At 45.6% G+C, this 8,649-nt stretch overlaps 1 non-coding gene and 2 pseudogenes across 1 annotated transcript; all 3 read right to left on the bottom strand.

Moving 5' to 3' along the window:
• Positions 1 to 258: 258 nt before the first annotated feature.
• On the bottom strand, positions 259 to 3,479 carry LOC149168459 (25S ribosomal RNA; annotated as a pseudogene).
• Positions 3,480 to 3,726: 247 nt separating this feature from the next.
• On the bottom strand, positions 3,727 to 3,880 carry LOC149168458 (5.8S ribosomal RNA). The gene has a single exon (XR_016260014.1). It is a non-coding gene; the product is annotated as a 5.8S ribosomal RNA (ribosomal RNA).
• A 2,671-nt stretch (positions 3,881 to 6,551) lies between these two features.
• Positions 6,552 to 8,363, bottom strand: LOC149168457 (18S ribosomal RNA; annotated as a pseudogene).
• Positions 8,364 to 8,649: the final 286 nt, after the last annotated feature.

Genomic DNA, 8,649 nt, shown 5'->3' with positions numbered 1-8,649 from the left:
CACTAGGGTGCGACATGGAAACCCAAATTTTTCCCATGCTTGGGTGCCTTTTTCTTTGCAATGTGGAAACCCCAAATTTTGGGCACCGGAGCATGACATGGAAACCCCAATTTTCTTGGGCTTTAGTGCCTTTTCTATCATAGTGTCGAAACCCCAAATTTCCCACCCCCAAGCAATAAAAAATTGTCGTCTGGAGGAAGAGGCAAAGGTGCGAGAGTGGGAGGGTTGTCCAAATTTATTTGTGACAAGAGCGAAGCTCTAAATCGAGGCAACGAAGGGTTGAATTTAAGTGGATCATGGTAGCAAGGCCACTCTGCCACTTACAATACCTCGTTGCATATTTAAGTCGTCTGCAAAGGATTCTTCTCAATGACTGTTTGGAATTGATCTTCAAAGTTTCCCCGACCGAGATGCTTCACGGTCGTGGTTTGCAAATGACACGAGTCCCTGGGGTTGACAAAGTGACACCCCTACTGTGGGTCGAGATACATTCGAAGAGTGACATGCACCACTTCTAGTGTGGATTCTAACTTAGAGGTGTTCAGTGATAATCCAACACATGGTAGCTTCACACCACTGGATTTTCAACCAAGCGCAATGACCAATTGTGTGAGTCAATGGTTCCTCTCGTACTAAGTTTAATTACTATTACAGTGTAGTTCATCAGTAAGGTAAAACTAACCTATCTCACAACGGTCTAAATCCAGCTCACGTTCCCTATTGGTGGGTGAACAATCCAACACTTGGTGAGTTCTGCTTCACAATGATAGGAAGAGCCAACATCGAAGGATCAAAAATCAACGTTGTTATGAATGCTTGGATGCCACAAGCCAGTTATCCCCATGGTTACTTTTTTTGGCACCTCTAGCTTCAAGTTTTGAAAATATAAAGGATCGATAGGCCATGCTTTCACGATTTTTATTTGTACTAAAAAACAAAATGAAATGAGCTTTTACTCTTTTGTTCCACACGAGATTTCTGTTCTCATTGGGCTCATCTTAGGACACTTGCATTATCTTTTAACAGATGTGTTGCCCCAGCCAACCTCCCCACCTGACAATGTCTTCCGCCCGGATTGACCCGCCGAAACATGCCTTAATGCCAAAAATAGGGGTAGTGCCCCATCTCCGCCCCATGGAATACGTAAAATAACGTTAAAAGTAGTGGTATTTCACTTGCGCCGAAAACAACTCCCACTTATTGTACACCTCTAAAGTCATTTCACAAAGTCAGACTAGAGTCAAGCTCAACTGGTTCTTCAATTTGAAATTTAGAGAACTAGGCAAAAATCACATTGCATCAGCATCCAGAGGGACCATCACAATGCTTTGTTTTAATTAAGCAGTCGGATTCCCCTTGTCCATACCAATTTTGAGTCGACTGTTCGACACCGACGGAAAAGCCCCCAACAGGGGGCATTCTACACCTGTAGCCCAATTGAAACGCGACTACCCACCCTCACCACTAGAGCAACTCGGGTAGACTGTCGTAAGCCCACAAGTTGAGGGTGCAGACCCCTAGGCCCAACCCTTAGAGCCAATCCTTTTCCTGAAGTTACGGATCCGTTTTGCCAACTTCCCTTACCTACATTGTTCTAATGACTAGAGGTTGTTCACCTTGGAGACCTGATGCAGTTATGAGTACGACCTGGCATGAACGATACTTGGTCCTCTAGATTTTCAAGGATCGTGAAGGGCACACTGGACACCACAAGATGTGCAGTGCTCTTCCAGGTGCTGGACCCTATCTCTAGGTGAACCAATTCCAAGGTGGCAAGCTATTAAAAAGGAAAGATAACTCTTCCTGGGGCCCCCAATGACGTCTCCATATTTCCTAACGTTTCCACCCACCGCCATGTCCCGGTTTGGGAATATTAACCCGATTCCCTTTCGATGCTCATGCAGAGTGCACCCTTGATACAAGTCTTCCCCATCTCTTAGGATCGACTAACCCATGTCCAAGTGTTCTTCACATGGAACCTTTACCCACTTCAGTCTTCAAAGTTGTCATTTGAATATTTGCCACTACCACCAATATCTGCACTAGGGGTTGATCCACCCAAGCTGAAGCCCAAGGTTTCTCAACGACCCCCACATCCTCCTATGAGCCAGTAAATTTCTCCGACGATCAAGTATAGGTTGCGCGCTTTAGTGCCATCTATTTTTGGGGCTAGTTGATTTGGCAGGTGAGTTGTTACACACTCCTTAGAGAATTTCGACTTCCATGACCACCATCTTGCTATCTTAATCAACCAACAACCTTTGTCGGATCTAGGTTAGCACGCAATTCGGCACCGTAACTACACTTTTGGTTCATCCCACATCACTAGTTCTGATTACCAAAAATGGCCCACTTGGAGCTCTCGATTCCAAAACGCGGCTCAATGGAGCAGCTGCACCCTATTACCTATTTAATGTTTGAGAATAGGTCGAGGGTGTTACGCCCCCGATGCCTCTAATTATTTTCTTTACAAGATAAAACTTGCATGTGATCTCTAGCTATCTTGAGGGAAACTTCAGAGGAAACCAACTACTTGATGGTTTGACTAGTCTTTTGCCCCTATACCCAAGTCAGATGAATGATTTGCATGTCAGTATCGCTATGAGCCTCCACCAAAGTTTCCTCTAGCTTCACCCTGCTTAGGCATAGTTCACCATCTTTTGGGTCCCAACAGGTGTGCTCACACTCGAACCCTTCGCATAAGCTCAAGTTTGGTCTATGATGCACCCCCCAGAGAGCGGATCTCACTCATCAACTTCTTTAAGCCTCGAAGGTTTTCAAACCCGCTGACTCACACACATGTTACACTCCTTGGTCCGTGTTTCAAGACGGGTTGAATGGAAAGCCCGCTAACCAACACAATGAGCCCACAGGTGCACACAGTCCACCACAAGGGCACTCACTTCATTCCTTGACCACCGCAATGGCAAACCGATAGGAAATAATCCACTCGTGCTTGTGATGATGCAGCAGCCCCTATTGGTTTGCACCTCAAGTCGAGTAGTGGACCAGCCTGAGCTGTTCCACATCTGACTGAGATGCATTGATAGCCTCCATCCTCTTCCCTCCCAACGCTTTCAAGCACTCTTTAACTCTCTTTTCAAAGTCCTTTTCATCTTTCCCTCTCGGTACTTGTTTGCTATGGGTCTCTCGCCCGTATTTAGCCTTGGACAAAATTTACCACCCAATTAGGGTTGCATTCCCAAACAACCCGACTTGTCGACAATGCCTCATGATGCGGTAGGGTCCCGGCCTGATGGGGTTGTCACCCTCTCAGGCGCCCCCTTCCAAGTGACTTGGCCCAGGTCCACCGCTGAGGATGCTTCTACAGCCTACAATTCAGGCGACTTGCCGCCCAATTTTCATTGTGGGCTATTCCCTGTTCACTCGCCGCTACTAGGGGAATCCTTGTATGTTTCTTTTCCTCCGCTTAATTATATGCTTAAACTCAGTAAGTGTTCTTGCCTGAGCTGAGGTCGCAAAGTTGGAGCTAAATCCACCCTACTCGATGGGAGGACAAGGGAGAGCAAAGCAAGTTCGAGCGATGCCACACAAAGCCTGCATCAACGAATGTCGACTGCCCATCCAAGGGGACAAGATCACCGCTCGCCGACACATGCCACGAAACATTGCTTGAGGTATTTTATCCAATCACACTGTATTGGGCATGGACGACCAGCTCTGCTGCTCCCTAACATATTACAGGGAGCGTGTTTGAATGGGATGTGATGCCCAGATAGACATGCCCTCGATCGAGGCCTCGGGCGCAAATTGCATTCGAAAACTCAATGATTCACGGGATTCTGCAATTCACACTAAGTATTGCATTTTACCACGTTCTTCATCATAACAAGAGCCAACATATCCGTTTCCAGGAGTTTTTTCCACGTATTACTGAAAAATATGCCACAACACTGAATAGGGGCACCCCCCACAACAAATGTAAGGCTAAGGGCCAAAATTAGGAAAGGAAGAAAAATGCATGAAAGAAAGAGAAACAAAGGTGTCTACCCCCCTCACAGGAGGAGGCTCAAACAGAGAACAATATCCTTCAGCCCCACACCCTCGTAAAAAGGGGGGAAATGCATGGAACAACAATCGAGAAGGACTATGGTGGCCACCTTGGGAGCTCATACTGCTTTTAATCCTTCCCGAACACCAGTCCACAATAATTCCCCATTTTCTCCGTAAAGCTAGAGACCGAAAGGAAGAAGGGAAGAAAACAAGGTGAAAGAAATAGAGATCAAATGTGGCTATGGCTCCCGAACCCCATGCCTTCACAAAAAGGGTGGAATTAAAGGGGACGATGATCGAGAAGGACTAGGGTGGCCACCACGGGAGCTCGCACTGTGTTTCATCTTTCCCAAACACCAATCCACAACAATCCCACCTTTTCTCCGTAAAGCTAGGGGCCATAAGGAAGAAGGGAAGAAAACAACATGAAAGAAAGGGATATCAACCATGGATACCAGCTCATAAGGGGAGGCTTCAAACAGAGAACAAGCTTCCCCAACCCTGTGCCTTGGCAAAAAGGGGGGAACTGCATTGGACGACAATCGAGAAGGACTAGGGTGGCCACCCTGGTAGCTCGCACTGCATTTCTTCCTTCCCGAACACCGATCCACAACAATCCAACCTTTTCTCCATAAATCTAAGGGCCAAAAGGAAGAAGGGAAGAAAACAACATGAAAGAAAGAGAGATATCAAATGTGTCTAGAGGCTCACAAGGGGGAGGCTCAAACAGAGAACAAGCTTCCCTAACCCCGTGACTTCGGAAAAAGGGGGGAACTGTAGGGGACGAAAATCGAGAAGGACTAGGGTGGCCACCCTTGGAACTCGCACTACTTTTCGTCCTTCCTGAACACCAATCCACAACAATCCCACCTTTTCTCCATAAAGCTAGGGGCTAAAAGCAAGAAGGGAATAAAACAACATGAAATCAAGAGATATCAAACATGGCTACCGACTCACAATTGGAAGCCGAAATAGAGAACAAGCTTCCCAAACCCCATGCCTTTGAAAAGAGAGGGGAACTGTAGGGGATGACGAATGAGAATTACTAGGGTGGCCATCCTGAGAACTCACACTGCTTTTCGTCCTTCCCTAACAACAATCCACAACAATCCCACCTCTTCTCCATAAAGATAGGGGTAAAATGAAGAAGGGTAGAAAACAACACCAAAGAAATAAAGATCCCAAGAAAAGAGAGAAGCTCAACAGCATATCAAGTAGATGTCCACTAACCAAAAAGAAATCAAACAAGGCACTCGATAAAAAAGCATCCCACCTCTTCACCCTCCCACATACATTACAGCACAACACCCTTTCTAGCTTACACCATAACAAACAACCAAGCAAATAAATCACAACCTAAACTTGACCACTAGAAAAGACAAGGGCTCTGATGAGAGTAGTGTCTGGAGCACATTATTGAGAGGTAAACAACCCCCCAACCTAGCACAAGGCTTCAGACGACAAATAGACTACTAATAACCAACCCACCCTGCTATTTCACCCCTCCGTGTACAAAACACCCAACAAAATTTCCAGCGAGAAAGTCAATGGGGCTCAAGAATCAAACTCCAAAGAGGATTTGTCACAGGCCAACACTCAATGTTGGAGAAATCCATGTGCCACAAATACATTGATGGTGCAAGGCCACTAAAGAGAGGGACATCCACAAAGCGCACACCACGAAACAAAGAAATGACCAAGTCCCACAAAAAACCCACAATCCAAAGGGAGGAACAAAGACACAACCTGCTACTTCTTTTTTCCTTAGAAGGGGAGTGGCTCATGAGAGGACGAGGAATTCCCTCGATGGCAAAGGCATGAGATAATATTTCCACCCTCAATCCCATTGGTGGGGAAAATTGTGATCTTGATGGAGCTTAGACCGAGGGAGGGTCTTTTCATTACCTAGACACCCAACCCTTCCACGAGGGCATATCGAGGAATAATCGGGAGGACTAGGGTGGGCAGCCCAATGAGTTGAACCACTCTTCATCCATCCCATACTAACCCCACCCTAACAATTTCTCCTCATGGAAGTTTTGAGCTACCAAGCACGCACACAACCACTCCCTCGACCCAACCACCAGCAAAAAATCTCACCCAAGCAACACATCAACCACCGCCGCCTTTTCGAGAGAACCAACTATGGAAGCCCACACCCTTGGCCCATGCCTTCCAACAAATAAAATACTGAGCATTCCTGCTACGAATGAGTCTAAATTTATCTAGCGTATTTCCCAAGCACCTCAACTGCAGCAACCATGCCTGGCCGAACAGATAATCGGAAGGGCTCCCAAGAAACAAGCTTCCAAACCCCCTACAGAAACACATTGGGGGAAATAAAAACAAAGGATGGGTGGGACAAGCACAAGCATGGCTTACAAGCACACACATGAGAAAACAAGCATTACCTCACGACAAGTAACCAACAATGTCCCTGCCAAACACCAAACCCGCACCCCTAGAGACACACCACACAGTCCCACATTGCAATCGAAACCCAACCAACCCGAACCAAAAAATAAAACCCTTGCTATCAATGATCCTATTGCAGGTTCACCTACGGTAACCTTGTTACAACTTCTCCTTCCTCTAAATGATAAGGTTCAATGAACTTCTCAGGATGTCGATGGTGGTGAACCACCATCATCAACGCAATCTAAACACTCCACCATATTATTCAATTGGTAGGGGCAACAAGCGATGTGTATAAAGGGCAGGGACCTAGTCAAAACAAGTTGATGACACGTGCTTGCTAGGAATTCCTCATTGAAGACCAATAATTGCAATGATCTATCCCCATCACGATGCAATTTGAGAAGATTTCACGATCCTCTCGAACTAGGAAGAAAAACTCATTGTCTACACCAGTGTAGTGTGCGTGTGACCCAGAGCATCTAAGGGCATCACAAAACTATTATTGCCTCAAACTTCCATGGTCTAAACGTTCATAGTCCCTCTAAGAAGCTAGCCGCGAAGGGGAACCTCCACGTAGCTAGTGAGCAGGCTGAGGTCTTGTTCGTTAGTAGAATTAACTAGACAAATTGCTCGACCAACTAAGAATGGCCATGCACCACCACCCATATAATCAAGAAAGAGCTCTCATTTTGTCAATCCTTACTATGTCTGGACCTATTAAGTTTCCCCGTGTTGAGTCAAATTAAGCCGCAGACTCCACTCCTGGTGGTGCCATTCCATCAATTCCTTTAAGTTTCAAACTTGCAAACATACTCCCCCCGGAACCCAAACACTCTGATTTCTCAGAAGGTGTTGGTGGAGTCCTTAGAGCAACATCCATCGATCCCTGGTCGGCATCATTTATGGTTGAGACTAGAACAATATCATATTGTCTTTGAGCCCCCAAATTTCATTCTTGATTAATGAAAAAATCCTTGGAAAATGCTTTCGCAGTGTTCTATCTTTCATAAATCCAAGAATTTCACCTCTAACAATGAAATATGAATGCCCCTGACAGTTCCTATTAATCATTACTCTGGTCTCAAAGGCCAACACAATAGGACCAGACTCCTATCACGTTATTCTATGCTAATGTATTCAGAGAATAAGCTTGCTTTGAGCATTCTAATTTTTTCAGAGTAACAGTGCTAAAGCTGTGGCCCAAGCAATTAAGGCCAGGGCACGCCACTGACAAAAGGGATGGAAGGGCAGGTGCACAACGAGTAGGTGGATCAACCTTTACGACCCAAGATCCAACTACGAGCTTTTTAACTGCAACAACTTAAATATACACTATTGGAGCTGGAATTACCACGGTTGTTGGCACCAAACTTGCCCTCCAATGGATCCTGATTAATGGATTTAGATTATACTCATTCTAATTACCAGACTCGATGAGCCCAATAATGTTATTTATTGTCACTACCTCTCCATGTCAGGATTGGGTAATTTTTGCACCTGCTGCCTTCCTTGGATGTGGTATCCGTTTCTCAGGCTCCCTCCCCAGAATCAAACCCTAATTATATATCACCTGTCACCACCATGGTAGGCCTCTATCCTACCATGAAAATTTGATAGGGAAAAAATTTGAATGATGCATCGCCAGCACAAGGGTTGCACGATCTGTTGAGTTACCATGATTCACCGGAGAAGCAAGAAAGCCCGCGTCGCCCTTTTATCTAAAAAATGCATCCCTTCCAAAGAGTTAGAACTTGGTGCACGTATTAGCTCTAGAATTAATACGGCTATCCAAGTAGTATGGTACCATCAAAAAAGCTATAACTGATTTAATGAACCATCCACAGTTTCACAATCTAAATTAGTTCATGCTAAGGCATGCATGGCTTAATCTTTGCGACAAGCATATGACTAATAGCAGGATCAACCAGGTAGCACCCTCCCACTTCAAAGGGCATTCTGGGCACTTTCTTACCAAGAGCCAACCTGAACACCCAACAAGTCAAAGAGATATCAAAATATCATGTAAAACTTTTATGCCTTGCACCTCTTGCATCCCAAGAAGGAAGCACACGTAACATGCCAAGGACATTGCGAGCTAATGGGTAGACCTGTCGAGCCACAATGCACCAAGGCCACTTCAAAGTTTGCAACCATGCCCCAACTAACAAGAAAATGATCAATCACTCACCCACTCCCTTAGAAATGCCTCCAAAAGCC

Source organism: Pinus tabuliformis, chromosome 4_2 (assembly GCF_031772625.1).
Source record: "Pinus tabuliformis cultivar Carrire ecotype Pingquan chromosome 4_2, CPIR1, whole genome shotgun sequence".
NCBI classification, from domain to species: domain Eukaryota; kingdom Viridiplantae; phylum Streptophyta; class Pinopsida; order Pinales; family Pinaceae; genus Pinus; species Pinus tabuliformis.
The sequence above is the reverse complement of the archived record's forward strand: the minus strand, read 5'-3'. Positions and strand labels throughout refer to the sequence as shown.